At 38.4% G+C, this 18,350-nt stretch overlaps 1 long non-coding RNA gene across 1 annotated transcript in view; it reads right to left on the minus strand.

The window, feature by feature from the left end:
- Positions 1 to 12,768: 12,768 nt before the first annotated feature.
- LOC121095273 overlaps positions 12,769 to 18,350 on the minus strand; it is a 71,648-nt gene continuing 66,066 nt past the window's right edge. Inside the window, exon 6 of the long non-coding RNA XR_005830044.1 lies at positions 12,769 to 12,838. This is a non-coding gene — a long non-coding RNA (uncharacterized LOC121095273). The remainder of the gene's footprint in view (positions 12,839 to 18,350) is intronic.

Below are 18,350 nucleotides of genomic sequence, written 5' to 3' on the forward strand. Positions count from 1 at the left end.
CATGAATGGCATTTTAAGTTTAATATTTGCTAAAATTTATATATTTTTTTGTGGCTCAAACTATAAATTGATCACATCGTTTACTGCAGTTGGTGCACCATTGTTTAGCAGTTGTATACAAGGGATGGTCATACAAATGGGAGTGAAAGCCTTCCTCTGTCAGGCTAGCCATGACTAACTGAAGAGAGTGAATAGCATGTTTGTTGTAGACCAATGAGGATTTAATAAACAGTAGTATGAAGTGATGTTGACTACCTAAGGAAGGGCACAATGTGTCACAATTGATCATCTGCAAGCAAACATTAGTTTAAAAAAACCCACACCATACTTCAGACTATTCAGTATTTCTGTAGCAAATAATACCTTCTTTTCACCTCTGTGTGTTACTAGGTGGCAAGTTTCACGTTGTATAATTTGTGGAATCAAGCCCTGATGGGAAGCTGTTGCACATCTTTGCATGCAGATCAATAATGAATTGGCACAGAGATTCTGTCAATTATAACAAAGGATTACTGGCAGTATCCTTCATAACTTATCAGCAGGGATCAGAAAAGAGAAAAAAATCTCTGCCACAAACTTTTCAAAGTCAGACAGAAAAACCATGAAATAATAGTAATAGAAACCAATAGGTGTTATTGTACTTTTCCTTATTAGTCTATGGAAGAGAATGCTTGCAGCTTAATACCAGTGTTAAAGCTAGTAATTTTAAATGACACATCAGAATGAAGATAACCAGATACAATTTCATGCAGATCTTTTAAGCCTTTATATTTTAGCAATTTTTCTTGGTAACACTGCAGAGAGCAGCCACACGATGCCCTACCTACGGCTTTACAGTAGGTAAGGGCCCTGCAGTCCTACTGCTCAAGGAAGAGCTAGGGAAATGCACTTCAGAGGAGCAGAATTTTAATGGAAAAGTAGTAGGTCTGTATTTCTCCATAGTGCATCTACTTGCAGCCTGCCTCTGCCCAACATTGCTAACCTGCGAAGGCCACCCCCTTGCCACTGCCTATGCTTGCTTGTGGATGGAGAACAGCATCATCTGCTCCCCTACCTTGTGAAGGACAAAGCTGACAACCACCACACAGCCAGCTGGATGAAAGGGGGTTAATTTCCGATTTACTCCTCTGTGTGCTCATGTACAGAGAGGATAATAGTTACCTCACAGCAGTATTGTTCAATTTCTGAATATATTATGGTACCTTAGTACCCATAATGTCATGTGGATATACTACTCCAAGACACTCCTCAGTGCTGTTCACAGATGAACATCAAATGCATTCCTGCCCCAAAGTAATTAAAATAATGACTAATGATTCTTCTCAGTTCCTCTCAGCACAACATAGACAGATTTTGCCAGTGTCAGATACTTCCTCCCTTTTTTGTCACTGAAAGCAGCGGGACAGAGAGGTACCTAGCATTGTTTGTGAGCTCCTTAGCCCAGCATCTCAGGCTGCACTGACTGCAGATGCTCCAGAGGGAACAGATCCCATTTACCTCCTGATGAGACTGACCACTTGAAACCCAGCTGAAGAATTGGAGGAGACCAAAAATGAGTTTCCTTTGGTGACCCCTCCCCCTCAGCTGCAAGTACTTACAATAACTTCTAAGAAGCTGCAAGACAAAAGACTCCGAAGGCAAGTATGTAGGAGTGAGGATGGGTTAGCTTTTATCATTCTAACAGTACATGAATAACATGGTGGTGATGAACTAACAGCCTACTTGAAGAGATTGCTTTTAAGATATGCATAGGCTCTATCTGACACTCCTGGTACGCCACCCAGAACACCACCCAGTGAACACACACTGCACCTTCTACAAAGGAGAAACAAGAAACGGAGGCATGTTTGTTTGCTAGGTCCTGCCTGGGTTGCTATAACTGTGCCAGTTTCTGATGATGATGATGTCTTGATGCTACACGGCACTTACACAGTCAGGCAATAAGCAACAGTCCCAAGCCAAGCTTTACAGTGGGATATTGATCCTAGTTTTTAAAAAGCCAGATTTGAAATTACAGTAACAGCCAAAGTTTAAAAAAAGTGAACTGTTTTAAAATTGACTCATACCTCTTAGAATGTGAAGGATATATTAATTTATTTCATCTGATTGAAACAGAGGCTTGCCTAATTTACAAAGCTTTTCAGGTCATACTGTGTTTTTGTTTTTTTCTAATTACAGTAGAGAAAAAGTCCAAAGTGGTGACAGAAGTCACACATCAGGCCTCCAATCAAATAGATCTCACAGCATAAGGATTCCTGTTCTTAATTCAAAGACATGAAAAATGGGAATGCTTTGGATGGAGAGGACTTATCTACTCAGGTATAAAGAGACGGAGTTTTCATAAACTCCAAAATTACTGTTCATGTATGCTATACACGTCAAATGCAGTTAGAAATACACATCTTCTTCTTTAGAGCTAAGGCCAGCGGTCTGGTCTTCCATTCTTAGCTTAAAAACACCCCAAAATGATTATATTATCTTCACTAGAAGTAACTCAAAGCACTTAATCAAAGCAATGACTACCTATCTAATGCTATTTTCTATCTTTTTGCATGAAAGAGTTCTATAAATAAATTATTTGCAGTTGGAGAAGTATAATTAGTAATATACTAAAGACCTCGGTTTCTGGAAAGATATTTAAACAGCTGAACTAATTGGAGAAAAAGACAACAAATCAGTGCACATAAGCTTTGCATGCAAGTAGGAGAATGAGTCTTTTTTTTTTTTTTTCGTATAGCCATGCTTTAAACACTGATCAAAATTCTACAGTCCTTACACAGATAAAACTGACTCTGAAACCTTGACCTGGAAATGCACAGTCTGGCCAGAGACATATTTTCCACAAGTCCACAAAACAAACCTTACATTTATTTTTATGTGAGAAAGAGAACAAATTGAAGTTGGTAATTCTTTCCTGAAATTAATGGCAATTGTTTTCCAAGACACAGAAGCAAACAAGGTGATGAAAATGATGTTTTGAGTCTTCTCACTCAGAACATGTTATTCTGAATAGAGTCAAATCAGAACCATAGCTGTATAATAGCATTTTCAATATTTTCTTTTATCATTAACATGGTTTTATCAAAATGAAAATACTTAGACTCTTCCATTTTCCATATTCTCATTGCTTACTTACTGTCTAAACAGAATGAAGGACAACAGACAAGCATTTTCATTTTCCCGCTTGCGTCTAGATCAAAGCTACAAAGTGCTAGCTTCTGTGAGATATTTTACAGACACCAAATCTTTTCTACCTTCATCACAAACTTATGAAAAATACTATGAACGTTAAGGTTGGAGGGTGAGGGTGGGGGAAGGGAAATAATCAGCACCCCTAAAATATGCAAAATATCTTTAATTCTAAGGTGTAGAATATGCTTTTAAGACACGTAGATAATTTTTTGTATGATTCCTTTAAGTTAATTAAAATAGATTCAGTGATTCCAAAGCCTAATTTACAACAGGTAGCATCCAACACACACATATGTGTGTCCACCTATGTGCAGAGTGTTTTTCTGGACTGATGTTTCTGCCGTTTTACCTCTCCATCCCCTCGACTGCTGGGGTTTCCAGGTCTCTCTCAGAGGGTGGCAGGCCAGCCAGCGCTTCCTGATGGAGCACATGCACAATGGCAGGAGGGGGATGCCTTTGTCTGCCTGTCACTGAGAAGCTGTGAAGCTACAGAAGATCATTCCAGATGCACTGGAATGCTTTCACACATTCTTTTGCTTTTTGTTTCCTTAAAAGTCATGTAATAAGATAACAAAGCCTGCACACTCACAAGGGCAAAAGCCTAGTGATGTTATTTTTTAAGTGGCCACCTAATGCTTAAATGAGGGCACAGAGCAACACCCCACTGTGTAACCAGCTGCAAAGCCTTCCTGTCCTGAATCAGGGTTTTCAAGTGTCACACACTTCTGCTTTTAGTGTGTTTTCAGACCACAACAGTCAGCACTCGATCATCCCTCTTCAGTTTACTTCTTTCAATATACATTCACCTACAAGTAAACTTTGAGCAAGTAGAATTTACTACCTTGTCTTTACTACTTGCGGCTCCTTAGAAATTAAGGCATTAAAGGAATTGCTATCCATAAACATGCAATGATGGCTAGGTAAGTTACAGCTCTGTGCAAGTGTCATCCTCCAACCTTATTTGCCAATCATCAAGAAAGAAATACAGCTCAGCTATAATACATGAGCCATAAAAATGCCCACAGCCATTCAGGAGAAAAATACAGGCTTTGATCAGACCTAGTCTTCAAAAGTAATGGAGGAAGAAGGAACCTACATTTGCAACTACATCTGCTGAAGCGATTCATCCTTAGAGTTCAACCACAACGTATTTTTGCTTATTTCTCTTTTAAGGGTGATCTTCACAGCCTTCCAAGTCAATCCAGTCAGACTTAAAGGACTGACAGCTCTTCAAGGCCTCCAACAGAGAAGACTCAACCCGTCAGATGTAAAGGGCATCTGAATCAGCCCTTGCAACATCTCCAAGTTTTAAGGAAAAGTTGTTTTCATTCCGTTTGGTCCTGCAAGCCTGGCTTTAACAGCAAAAACCAGATCCACGCCAACAATAATTTATTCCCTTTTCAAAAAGGTAAAATTATGCTGTAAATGTATGTGTAAAAGCCTATGTTTAGCTGGATGGAAAACACCAGCTTAATTCCTTCTAAAATAGAACGAGAATGGAAAGAAACCAGGACCTCTGCCAAGTTTTCTCCACAGTCCTGTAGCAGCTTAATCATTCACAGCAATATAGCTCAACATCATCGATTTGATACACTGCTGACTCAAGGAAAGGATGCTAGAGAAACCAACTGAAACTTGATTTTAACATTCAGGTGTTCAGTTTCTGTTAACAAGGAAAGGTCAGCAAACCAAACCCATTTTGTCTCTTGGAGGCAAAGCACAGCTTTCTTGAAGCTTATGAAACGTCTTCCACAGCTTCTAGATGAAGCGTGTTCAAGTCATTTAAACCATACCATCTTGAAAGAGGAATCCCTGCATATGGTGGAAATAGAAGAGATGAAAGCAGTACGATTTCACCTGACATCCAACAGCCTTTGAAGATCAAGGGTCAGTCACTGCGGAAGCACAGTGAACAAAGAAATACAGACAATTAATAATCTGCAGTTCTTCAAGCTACTGCAAAATATCAGGCAACTAATATAACAGTGTGACTGAACAAGTGCATTTTGCTCCTCCCCACCCCCCCAAACTCTGACATCCCTTCTAGATTTCAGTATTTCTGGCTTGGTCCTGATGGCTCTGTTGCTGAAGTTTGCATTGCCTATTTAGGAGGGCAATATGCCTTTTAAAGCATAAAGCACTATCCCAGAATCCTTAAGGAAGTGTAAAGCATTGCCACTTTTGTATTTCCAAATAGGAAGGTTGCATCCATCGTGGCTTTTTAGTTGCTGCAGTTATAATTAAGATGTTTGACATCAGATGCAAGGAAACCCCTAGATCTATAGTATTCTCTGTTTTCATTCTCAGCTATACAAGTCAGAGGACCTGAGGCCTGCTAAATGCCTTTTCACAAGGTTTAAAGGGGCCATACAAGTATACAGGTGTTACATATGGAACATCTTCACATAGATTACCAGTAACTTCTGTGTTTTTCTGCAGTACTTCAGCTTGTCCTTCCCTTCATTGAAAACAAGTGCTGACAAAGATGTGAGAGGGAGAAGCATCTCCACTAGGACCATAGCAGGTACATACTAGGATCCAAGGTCATCCTTAGACCTAGGATCCGAGTCCCTCAGCTTACAGCCATACTGATTCTGCTTGAGCACAGAATGAATTAAATGATGATAAAAGTCTCAAGCCACACAACAGAATATATGTGCTCGCTGGGATCCAAACACAGGAGGAGGCATGGCTGTAGGGGTGGCCACAGTCTTGTCCTGCTGGTACACCGATCACCCCACCATGACAGCTGTACCTGAAGGACTTAGTGTTGCTGACAGCTGAGGGGGCTGTGTGAAGCTTGGCTTTGATCCAGCATGTGAGAGCGCGTAAGTTGATTTCTTGGATTTCCTGTCCACCCCCCAGCCAGCAGACTTAGGAACTACCAACTTTCATTCAAAGGTCACCTAGGGGCTACAGTACCCAGCAGTCTAAGCACCCCATCAGAAAGGGGATTCACACCTCTTCTCAGAGTAAGCACACATGAGATTCTCCAAATAAAAATCCCATCTGTCAGACATGGGGCACATGTTTTTCAGTGGAGGCCTCAGCAATCAAGACCTTCCACCAACCCAGCGATCTGCCTTCAAAGCCTGCAAATGTTTCATCTTCTCTCAGAGAGCTTTTTTTCCCGAAGTGATACACTTTTCCAGATGCAAGAAAGGCAATATTGGAAATCCGGAGGTGTCAATACTGTAGAGTATCAAATAAAACACCCTAGGGCTCAATGAAAAATAAAATTCCTTCCCACTTAGAAGAAAACGAGTTTTGTCATCATGCATTCCCCACCCCACTTACACCAACTCCATTAATTAACAAGTATATAAGTTATTTATATGTAAACAGCTGGAGCAAGAACAACTTCAGCTTCAGGCAACATGGGGAAGATTCAACTGGCAGCACTGGTCATGAGAAGAAAGGTCAGGGTGGAGCCCTGCCACCCTTCGGGCAGAGAGGGCTGTACGTGCTGCCCTTGCAAGGGCTACTCCATACATCCCCAGTTCAGAGGCATCTGGCACACAAGCTATCGCAGCCAGCAGTGGAACACACATGCAAGAATACTCAAAGATGGACTCTTTGTAAAGAAAACTATAACTAACTTGTGACACGCATTACTCCATCAAAAGAGAACTGGAATTATCTCAGGAAAGAAAGGAACACAGCCTATAGGTAGTTGCAGTGTTTAGCCTACCTATGTATTATAGAAGGGCAGAATTAGTCCAACATGTTACATTACTGGATGTGCAATAGATAGTTTCTGAAAGTTTGCTCTAAGTAAATGATCAGCTATTGTTTTTCTGCTCTTCAAAACAGTCATGACTAGCAGTTATGTGTTGTCTACACAAGGACACCACTAGTCTTTGCTTAGTCAAAAAGTAAAGGAAGCTCTAACTGACATACTTATCTGCTTGCTCTGCACCACAATACAATCTTATAGTTCATTATTTTCTAAACAGCATTCAATATTTGTCTTATAAATAAAATAATAATTGTATAACAATGTGTTACATATACTGAGGCTGCACTCGCAGCAGCCTGTCACGGAGTCCAGCTGAAGAGCAGCAAAGAAACCCACCAGCATCTCATGAGCTAGCATCACTTGCTTGCAATTGTGGTGTCCTCTAAGACACACTAACTAGATGACAGTAAGAATCTGATTCCTAATCACTTTTAATAAAATTTGAGACAAAATGACTTGGCTTTGAAAGGCTGCTTTCTTCCCCTCTCTCCAGAGAAAACATTAGTCACTAGGGCAGAATCAGCCTTCATTTATGGGTTAAATTACACTTTTAAATATGGCCTTACCAAGGGGTATATTTCTTTGTGCTTGAAGGCAGATAAAGTCATGCACAGAAGGCAACACGAACACCACTGGCTGAGCTGTAAGAGAGTCACAGCTTTGCTCCTCTGCCCCGGTTTGCTCAGGGACTGGGGGAAGCACATAACGTGTCTGATGCAGTTATGCAAGAGCTAGAGAAACATTTTATTCATCCTTTTCCCTGTGCTTCTCAGCCACACTCAAAGACATCAGCCTGTTTGCACAAGTTCAGTCCTGCCACTTTTTACAGCGAGTTGAAAATCTGAAAGAGGTGGTAGGGGAAAATCAAATTTAGGGTGCTATTTTTCAGCTATTTTATACTACCAGTTCTGCAGGTCATTCAGCTGAAGTGGAGGCGAGTTCTGTAGTGGGTGCTTTTATCTAGACAGTGGGATTTTAAAGATCTTTATATGACTTGGATGCATTACTGTTATGAATTGTAAAGGTCAAAACGCACACTTTATGAGAATGTTCCCAACAGAAAAGCTGTTGCATTTCTGGCCTAGAGAAACAGTTGTAAAACATACACCATAGAGCCTACAAATGGCAAAACTATGACTAATAAAACTTGGTCTGAAAAACAAAAGTTTGTTTTAATTTCTATCCCATATCAAAACCCTTTCTAAAATGTAATCATTATCAGACATTGTCTGGGTACTAGTACAGTCAAAAGGAAGATTCTGTAAAACAAGATGGAAGTTTTTCTGGTTTTGGCTGTTTTGTCTTGGTGGTTGTTTGGGCTTTTTCTTTTTTTTTTTAAATGGGGGTAGGTTTTTGGGGTTTTATTTTCTTTGTCTGTTGTAGTGTTGTGCTTTTGGGGGGCAGGGGTGTGTGTGTGTGTTGATTTTGTTTTGTTTTTAAAACAGGTTTCAAATCAGAGCTAGAGGCTTTAAAACCTAACCTTCAATTTTGGTTATCCAGTAAATGCTGTACATGGCCATTAGCAAACCACCTGAATTGCCTACCTCAGTTTCCCTGTATTTAAAAGAGATATAATTAAAACATTTCTGAACGATACTGCAAGAATCACTTAATGAAGCTTAATTTAGCTGATGAATTCATCAGGAATCACATAATGAAGCATAATTGATAGTTAAGCAGCTTCTTGATATTTGAAAATGTCTTTGCTAGCATACGGTATTGTTATTTTAATTGTTAATGATAATTTCTCTGGGGCAGTTTGGTAAAAACTATTCAGCCAAATTAGCTACTAGTTGGAAAGTCACCAGTATTTCTGCAGTGCAGACTTTCTGGTATGTTACCTCAGTGGTTACTTAAACCATGCAGCAGTCCACTCTAAACACACATTGTAGCGTGGTTTAATACTGTATTTGAATTACATTTGCCTGGAATCTCAAGTTATCTTTCACAACTGAAAAAAACCTAACAATTGTAAAAAAAACCCAAACGTTGGCTAGGTGCCTTCATTGCTGGGGGAGAGGGGAGAGACTGAATGGTGGTGCTTTTCAAGCTGACATGCTGTCCTTTCTCAGTACGACAAGAATACCAGCCTACACCCATCTACTGTTGTGTTTTACTTAAAATACTAGGCAAGGAGAGAGACTTTTGTGTCATTGAAAACTATTTTGGAATATTCTACACCACCACCAGTGCCCACTTTTGTAGGGCAGAAACATGTTGTTCTCATGCCCCAAACATCAAAAGCATAGAAATGGGACATACAACATCCAAATTACACTATCAGTGTCAGCGTCTAATCAGGGTAAAAGAAAACCCACCAGAAATGCAGAACAAATGGTATAACAGAGGTCCCAACATCAGAGATTTTGCTTCAGAGCTCTTCCAAGCCCCACCTCTCATAAATTATGTTCCTCTTACAGCAGTCATTAGCAGCACACTCTCAGTACAAGGTAATAGTTTAACCCCCTGAGTATATTACTTCACCAGCATAGCTATAACACTTGTGGCTTCAGACTTGCTTAATCTCAAAAATGTTTCTTCTATCCAGCTCCTCACTGCTGCTCTCTATGTAAATATTCATAAAAATGTGCCTATTCACTCAACCAAAGTTTTGCTTGGATAGGTCATGTCCAAAACCCATGACCAGAACCATCTCATTTTGAATATTTTAAAAAAAACAAATTAAAAAAAATCCACAAGTATTTGCTTTGAAAGTTACATTCCTTGATCTAGAAGTTTTTCCTGGCCAAATGAGAAAGAGATAAAAGTAGCTCAAAAAAACACCACATCTGTCAACTTTCAGTGGTTTTCTTCCCCATTAGAAATTAACCACATAGGAAGTGACATAAGGCTCTTGTGTTTTGCACTCCTTAATAGGCCTCAATAAACTATGAAAGGTTTCTTCACTGATTTTCCCCTGCTTGGCTTTTCTTTGGCTTTCTGTACTGGAACCTGAGGCTACCACTGCACTGTGCCAAGTATAACCACAGGATCCCACAGCCCCACACAGCTCTGCAGCGCCCTGTCATCTCGTGGGAGAACATACTAAATTCAATCACAAGCAAGAACACTCTCAGGCCTAGATTTCTGGCCCCACACAAGCATCCCTTTGTATTATGAGATCACAGACTGCAGACAGGCAGCAGGAGAAGGTGACAGCTATGATTGTTTCTCCTACCATCACCATTTATATGTGCCAGAGATCACAGGAACCATTACAGGCTTTAACAAGCGAGCACCATCAGAACACTGATCCAACACACTACCAAATTCAAAAATCTTCAAGTCATGTAATGAAAATAAAAGGGAAACAGTCCAGTGGTTTAGAAATATTTTGCAAATAGAACTGAAGCATGATTTAAGCAATTAGGTTTTGTTTTATCTTTTGCTGAAGAGCTGCATATCAATTGCATTTCTACTTTTGCTAGAGGTGGGAATGTCTGGCCTTACATAGCAGTCCGTTACAGTTTCAGTTAGTAAAATTCAAGCTGACCATACTGGTACAAGTATTTCATTTTATACCTCAACCCAAGCTTCTAATTAATCATTTAAATCCTAGGAAATGGTGTCATCCTAAGCTTCCTAACAACTGACATAATGCAATAAAGTATTACCTTATGTAACCTGAATGAAAGCAGTCCAAAGGTCTGCTTTCTTCAGGTCATATCTATGCACTTTTTTTTTTTTTTTTTTTGGTTGGAACTCAACATGTATCAGCATGCTTGCAGGTAATTCTCAGGGGATAAGCAGTTCTTTGGAAACAATGGCAATAAAATAATCTATAATTCATGGCCGGGATTATAGAGGAGGTTGGGAGAATACAGTAGAGACCCAAACTGGTTCATGTACTCCACCTAAAAACCTGACACACAGCTAGAGAATTCTTGGCTTCTTATTAAACAGTTCCTCAGCAGTTGCCTTTCACTGGCACAAACCAGAGCTCTAGAGACACGGTTCTAGCTATCATCCAACCAGTTTTTCACATTTTGGCCTTCCTTGTATTCTCTACAAGGATCTTTGTTTGAATTCCTTGGTTGACCCTAGAGATGTCATGTGAAAATATCACAAAAGTTTCCCACTGTTGAAATAGCAATTTGAAATTACATATGTTTCCCAGGATGATCTAGATCATTCAGGAGGCATGAAATTACAGTTTAAAGCTACCACTTACTTGACCGTATTTGTTCAAATACCTGGAAATGTACACTTGAGACTGCAAAAAGGTATGAGAACTTCCTTTCCCTTTCCACAGGAATCAGACACAAAACTATCCCCTCAAAAATAATAAATAATAGTTATCTGGAACATATTTCACTGTATTAAGAAAATCCCAACTTTAGGCTTGATTTTGGTTCACCTCCAACTTCTCCCAAACAAACATCACAACCTAGCAAAGCTGCGATTGTCAATGAACCAGAGCCACGAAGGAGCCCCTTAGCAAGTTCTTAGATGTAACACAACCTATAAATGAACTCAGTGTACCATAACGAACTAAGCCATGTATTAAAATACATCTGGCTTGTAAAATTCAGAGCAAGTGCTGTCCAAGGCATGTAGTTATTCCATTCCTCAAAAGATTCTCAGGCAACATTACTGAATGGAAGTGTCAAAACATCAGTGCCTTCTGGCAGTGTGTGCAGAATTCTCACTTTACATCCCACTAAAATCACAAATATCTGGGCTAAGCACGCACAATGGATAAGGGAATTCAAAAGCAGGGTTTTCATACGCATATATGAATGATATGCAGAAAACGGGTCCAAAAAGAGGTTTAAGGTTTTAATTGGGCTGCCCACACCCTTTCTTTTCAGGTGCAGTCAACTCACACCTAACTAATGAAGAGGTAATGAGTTCCTGAAGATCTTCAATGGAAGCTCCCCAACCCAGCAATCATTCCAGTACTACACTACTTTTAAAGTTAACAAAACCTTTCCTGATGTTTAACCTGTTACTCTTTTAGCCACTTAAGGCTAATAACAGAAAAAAGTATTTCAGATGAAACTGTAGGAACATTTAATGGAGCAGAGGATTACTTTACATCAGCTGCAGATGACACTTCTACTTAAACATCCCCATTTGTTGTGGTTTTTTTTCTCCAAAAAGATGACATTGACCACTATTTGCATCACAGTCCACCAGAAGCCCCAGCCATTTTTAATGCATTTTTTCCTATGGAATGACCATCTAACTATTCCTTTCTAATCTGCATAATCTGATAATTGTTCTTAATTAATTTTCTTTTATTTTCCTCAATATTGTTTTAGTACACAGCTTTCAAAGCTATCGCCATTTTTCAAATTGATTGTAGCGTAGCATCACCTGCCAATACAATATGCTCCCTTTTTATTTTACCATCCCTATCAGCAAGGAAAGCATGAAATTGTACTCAACCCAAAAGTGCAAACCCTGCATAAATGCCATTAAAACAACTTTCTCTTTTGACAGAGGATCACTGACAGCAGTTTCTTGAACACGCTTTACCAGCCAACTAGTACATGCATTTCAGAATTGTCTCAGCAAGTCCATATAACAAATGAGATGCTGCCTGATAAGCATGCAGGATGATATGAAAAACCTTACATGGTACCAGCCAGACCTTCGTTATCCATGCCACCTGTAATATTTTCCCAGAGGAAGTAAAGTTGGTTTCAAATGATTAGTTTTGGACAAGTCTGTCTGGATAATTACAGATCTTCTTACCCTACAGCTGCTGTCAAATCTTTTGAGAAACTAGTATTTGTCGAACCAATTTAGACTGGGCAATGCAAAACACCCTGTCACGTATGTCAGGCAACAAAAGTTCATGAAATTCTCACCTCTCAACACTTGCTTCTCCTGATGACCCTGCTCTCTTCTTCATCTTCTTGTCCTGATCTGGAATTCCCGAATGCCAACAGAATGACTGCCCTGGAAAAGACAAAGCAAAACAGAAAATATAACAATTTTATTCTTGCAAATACATCTGCATTTTATATCAACCTACTGCCTGCAGACCTTGTTATCTTGCCCATGGTTTGTCAGCCCGTCTTTCAGTTTTAAGCTCCTCAAGGCCAAACACAGCCCGCTTTATCCTGTGTTTACTCACAATAATGTACTATGCCTCCTGTAATGGCTTGACCACTAATTGAAGCTGTAGTTCCTGTTGTCACAGAGGTAATAGAGTGCAATCCTTCTAAATCCAAATTGCTTTCAATTGCTACACATGGTGCAAACATAGACATTACAAATGGTAGCCCATACAGAAGCTAGACTCCCTGTGACTTTAAAACATTAAAATTTTAAAGCCCAATTTTGTAAGGCGATTGGCAACACTTTTCTCGTTAACTAGCACACAAAGGCAATCATAGAGAATACATGTTTTACAACCATGTTTTAATAATCTTTATCAGCAACCCTTTCCCCATGCACACAGCATTTGTATTTAGCAAAGATGAAATAAATTTAATCCACTTTTTGCTGATGTAATGACTTTGTCTTATGTTATGCTTTGACCAAAATAATGTTTAAATGACCATTTTGTTAAATGTATTTTTTCCACTTCAGCAGAATATTTCATGGAGGAAAAGAAACCAAACCAAAACACCACCCTACTCTGACTTTTTTTACTATTATTATTTTAGAGACCCCCAAATCCTGATTTTCCTAGTAGGGCTGTTGCATTGCATTAAAACTACCGTCCCTTAAATTACACCTCAGGCTTGATTCATCACTTCAGTAATGGTTTCAGGTGCAGAAAGTCAGTCTTGCTATCCAAATCTCTCTGAATACAAAGCCTCAAAAAAACGTTTGCCACATGTCCCACCCACTGATTTGTTCTGCTTTTGTCAGTTCATGCTGCTTCTGACAGACATATGTCCTGATTTGTTTGTTAGTGCTCCCAAGATGAGCAAAAAAGATAGAAAATTATTACACATAATTAACTAACAAATATTTTGCCTAAGGGGGGAAATTAAGTAAAACCTGCACTCATACCACACCTTAAAAAGCTTGTGACAGCAATGAATTAGATTCAGACTTTGTCATAAACCAACTGTGAGCTGACAAAAAAACCTATTTAATATTATCCTAAATATATTTTATAATAATAATACACTGTACAGATGTATGAGTTCATATTTAATTATTTAAAACTGTAAATTAAACACTGCTCTGGCCTTTGAAAGCCAAAACCACCTACTCTTGACACAGCAAGAGAAAGCAGGATCTTTCACTGCATAACTGTGCTGGGGTATTGGAAAACTTTGTAGTCTAGCCGAATAATTAAGTGTATTTTCAAGCTTCCATAGTATCCCTTTTCTGAGACTCTCAAGCAAATCAAATGTCTGCTAACTAAAGTTCTTGGCTTATTCTGAAATCAGCATTTTATCCAGTGTGAATGGGGCAAAACAAACAGCAGAGGTTTTCTGGCTTGCCCAGGATCACAGAGAGTTAATGGCAGAGCTGGTGCAGTCAGAGTTCCTGTCCTACTTGTATTCTCCTGTTCTAACCACAGGACCACACACCCACATCACCCCATAAACCTGCTGCACTCACAGCAAAGAAACATGACTTTAATGAAAACATATTTTCAGGATAAGCTTACGTCTCCTCTATACAACCAATACCATGGCTCAGAACAACCGTGTAACCCCACTAAACTTTTGCTTTCAGATTTAGAGTCATCGCTAGGATTTTTAACCTCTTTGCATTGCTGTTAAAGATATAATAATTGAAAACTGACGTTTCCACCTAGATTGTTCATGAACAATTATACAAATACACAGCCAATAGAGGGATCAAAGCAAGCGAGCTGGGGTGGCAAGATTCCTCAGCTTTGTTTATTGGTGTTTTTTGGTGTTTGGGTTTGTTGGCTTTTTTTTTGTGTGTGTGTGTGTGGTTTTTTTTGTTCTTGTTGGTTTGTTTTTTTTTTTCCCCCTAAACAGCTTTATTTCACTATTTTTGCTACAGCAGATTTAAATTTACTTTGCCTTTTGCTTGCATGAGTGTTTCACAAGTGGCAATATTAAAACCAAAGAATAAAACACCTCCCAAAGAATTATTTCAAAATGAAACAAAACTTTTTAAAATTAACTAAGTGTATAGGGAGTCACAAGGACTAGTCAGAGAATATGCAGAGCTAGTAATATCCACTGCTTAAGACCCTAAGCTAGGTCACTTAACCATTTGAGTTCCTTTGTTTTTTTAATTAAGTGGAAACAATTAATCAAAGAATATACAGTTAGGATTTCACAAAAGGTTATCCCATCAGTGGCTCTGAAATCTTGTTACATATGGCTTGATGAAATTGCTAAATGTTATGTTCCTAGTAACCTATAGGATCATTTTTTCCCTCTCTACAAAGAGTATATACTAGACATCATTTAAATCCTACTTAAGACATTAAAACAGGATTTAAGTGGGATTTTAAAGAGGAAAAAAAACCCTCAAGTAGGTCTTTTAAACCAGGATAAATTTAATCCGTAGCTCCTAGCAGCACATGAGGACAAACACACCACAATTTTTCTACGCTTGCCCTATGAGTACAGAATACAAAATGCACACCAAGTGAAAACCTCTGTGATTTCCCCAACTATTATTTCAGTCACTGCCCAGACAACTAGGCAATGTGGTTATTTCCAGTCTGCTTCAGCACATTCATGAAATAAAGAGGAAAAAAAAAAACCAAGCCAAAAAGCACCAGGAACCTAGCCTCAAACTACAGAGCCCTGGCAGAACAAGCTGTAATATCAACAATTATTTTAAGGTAAATACATTCAATTCCTAATACAATTTATACCTATTAAAATTAGCTTTGTGTCCAAAAAAAAAGGGGGAGCACTCACAATGTTATGGTTTTCATGTTTGTTCACCCAAACCCTATGCTTCTGGTATCTATTAACTATTTTCTGTAAAGGTTACCAGGAACCAACAAAAATCCTATCGAGTGAGGTTTGTACACAGACAGAAGTAAGTACATTCAATTATAATAGTTTTTTAATAAACTGAACAATAAAACATGGTCATTAAGTGAGTTTCTATCTTAAGATATTTATAGACAAAGTACACAGCTACTCTTCCTCCTTGTTTTGCTGTTCATACATTAAAAAGCTAAGTGCAAAAAAAAAAAAATTACAACTGACAGTAATTTCGGTCTCATGTTGACTCAGGAAATATGGAGCCCAACTCATACAAATTTATTCTCAATTCATTATGTAAGAGTGAAGTAATCTGTTCTTAGGTATTCTTGCACTGACTGAGGGTCAGTTTTATTTTTAATTTAACTACCCACCCTGGCTATATAATAAATCTTACATAAACAAACCCAGACAGTAGGATTAAAGGATAAACATAACTAATGCTCAGATCCAGAATCTGTGATGAATGAGGAAAAAAAAAAGCCACACAAAAACCTAAAACATGCACCATACACACACACTGCCTTTAATTTTGCAACCTGTCTAAAATTTATCATTTTCCTTCTAAAAACTGACCCGTCTCTAAATACACTTCAGCTGATTTTGAGCTTGTCGTTTGGGTTTTTTTTCCATTATCACCTAATAGGATTTTTTTTTTTTTTTTTTTCCAAAATATAGCTGTACAGGAGAACATTAACAGTAAATGGATTGCTATGAGAATTCTTGAGTTTATAGCTTCTGTGTTCAAGACTATCTGCAGGGAAAATCATTCCTAGGTTTGCTAATCACAACGAAAGGACCAATTACATTGCAAAGCACTTGGAAAACATATACATGATATTTTCTGTAATTCCAATATAGAAAATTATATTTCAGATTGCACTACAGCAGTCGGTTTGGGAAAAACGCTTAATATTTGGGAATGCTAAACAGAGAAAATAGTGAGAAATTCTAAACCCAGAAAAGTACATAGAAGAAGAGTATGAAGCAAGCAACACAATCTTGATTGCTTTCAAACCATTGAGATTGGAATCATTATGGAAAAAAGTTATCTTTCTTAAAGAACACGTTAGTAATTCATACATCTCACTTTCACAAATGAAATAAATATGGAAGGACTTTCTGATATTTAGGTGATGTTATTCAGAAATCTGAATAGAAATGATTGACTTCAATTTGTATTTTATGATCAGTTGCATTTGCAATTCAATGCATTTGACTGTCGTATTGATTATCTTATTACCAAAATTCTGTGTTTGTTTATGCTGATGGGAGATGCTTTTGTCACTGGAGTCTCATTTCAATCTCCTTTCAAGTCCTTACTTGATCTTTCTTCTCAAAGTAGTATGAGTAACTTAGGGAAAGCACTTGTATTACAGAACCAACAAGTTCCACAAGGGAAATGAAGTCATTCATTCTTCACTTTCAAAAAAAAAAAAAAAAAATCCTATCAAAGATGGGGTGAATTTTCTCAGTTATGAATTTATGGATCCCTTATTTTCCCATGCACTGACAAACACCAGAAACTGTGATCTGAATGCCTATACAGATATAAATTTACTATTTGAGAAGAACTAAATCTGTTTTTTTAAGAAACTATCCAAACTATTCACAGCCTCCAGGGAAAAAGATGGTGGTGAACCAACCTCACCTTAAAAATATATAAAGAGAGTAGGGTAAAATATTTCTATGTATAAGAAATAGAAAAACTTTTCTGTGAACAAGTCAAAGATGTACCATGAGAACAATCATAGGGTTCTTCCAACCAGGACAGTACCAGCTTCCACAGACTGCCTTCCAATATTTCACAAAACAAAATCTACAGATTCAAATGAGGTTTTTTTTATCCCCTCAGCTACCAGAATTTTTGAAATATCAAGTGCCTTCTTACTCACTGAAAGAAAATCTAATGCCTATTCCAGATTTGATCTGAAGCATTAACTCTGGAAAAGCATTTTCTTGGGAGATTAATAAATAGAAAACATTTTGAGCAATAGGACAGTGACTTCAGACGGGGAATCACAGATGCAATCTGAAGCGTCGAACCTGCAGACTCATGTTAGCATTCCCTTCTCTTTCCTTGAAATCTCTTTTGATATTTACTCCAGAGCAAAGGAATTGGGAGTGGGCTTTTTTCACATCCCCTTTTAGAATACCAGATTGACATTCAGAATGCATGCATGTTTATTGAAATTACTTCTGTGAAGACACCCAAAACCTACGTAGCCCTGTGAACAAGAATGTGTCTGCAGGGACGGCTCTCCCATGACTCCATACCTCGTATACAGTGGGAAGTCATCAGTTACCCAAAAGCAAGCAAATTTACAGAGCACTGCTTCACACCACCTATCTTTAAAATCATGCCATTTGTTTGAATGTAACTCATTCACTTGATGCAAGAAAAACGGCTTTGTTGCCAAAAATTCACAGTTGCTTCAGACATGCAAGCCATACATTTGTCTGTTGGAGAATAACCATCCCAAGGGCACAGCATGAATATGGCTGGGAATATAACAAAAAGGATT

This window comes from Falco naumanni, chromosome 10 (assembly GCF_017639655.2).
Source record: "Falco naumanni isolate bFalNau1 chromosome 10, bFalNau1.pat, whole genome shotgun sequence".
Taxonomy (NCBI): Eukaryota; Metazoa; Chordata; class Aves; order Falconiformes; family Falconidae; genus Falco; species Falco naumanni.